This window comes from Nomascus leucogenys, chromosome 12 (assembly GCF_006542625.1).
Source record: "Nomascus leucogenys isolate Asia chromosome 12, Asia_NLE_v1, whole genome shotgun sequence".
Taxonomy (NCBI): Eukaryota; Metazoa; Chordata; class Mammalia; order Primates; family Hylobatidae; genus Nomascus; species Nomascus leucogenys.
This window is the reverse complement of record NC_044392.1, coordinates 98,673,418-98,674,448: the sequence shown is the minus strand read 5'-3', so window position 1 is coordinate 98,674,448 and position 1,031 is coordinate 98,673,418.

Here is a 1,031-nt window from a genome sequence, read left to right as displayed (position 1 = left end):
CACTAGAGATTTTTGTGTTTTAGCTTCTCCAGTCTCTCCTTGGATACCAATGCTTTTCACAACATCCTACCTTCATGTTCTCCATTCTGTGCAGACACACATGCAGCAGTGCACATTCATCTGCCTGGAAGAACGTGGAGATTCCAAGGTTATTCTAACAATGGATCAAGTTCAGGCTCCACGTTAATTTATATGTAGAATGAAAACATCTTTCTCTTTTGATAAACTTTTCCCACCCTTGTTAACATACTGTGCTCTTTAATTGCAAAGGGACAGAAGATGAAGATGTATCATGTTTTTGAGCCAGTGGTAGAAGGGTGTTTTACTTGCATTCACAATTTCCCCACTTGCTTAAATTATTCTAATTCATACAGTAAGTACAAAAGAAAAAAAAGCCAAGGGGTTAAATTTAAAGAAAATAAAGCTAGTGACTTCAAACAGTAAAATTGAATTGCTTGCTTTTAAATTTGTCACGTAACAGCCCCCATTCCCCCAGTGCAGAAACCACGACAAAAGATGTTGCCAGATTTTACACATTTTGGCTGCTTTTCATTCCAAGCAATTGCGAAGTTGTAAATGGGGGAAAGGGCAGTTCAGTTTGACCTGATAAATTTAATAGGGTCCATGATGGTAACATCATTCTGTTGTCTAAGCCTTGAATGAATGATACTCCATGTCCATGAATGAATGCACTTTTTTTTTTTTTTTTTTTTGAGACAGAGTCTCGCTCTGTCACCCAGGCTGGAGTGTAGTGGCACGATCTCAGCTCACTGCAACCTCCACCTCCTGGGTTCAAGCAATTCTCCTGCTTCAGCCTCCCAAGAAGCTGGGACTACAGGCGCGTGCCACCACGCCCAGTTAATTTTTTGTATTTTTAGTAGAGACGGGGTTTCACCATGTTAGCCACGATGGTCTCGATCTCCTGACCTCATGATCTGCCCGCCTCGGTCTCCCAAGGTGTTGGAATTACAGGCGTGAGCCACCATGCCCGGCCTCACATTTGTTTTAATGGGGGTTGTCTTTGTTTTCTG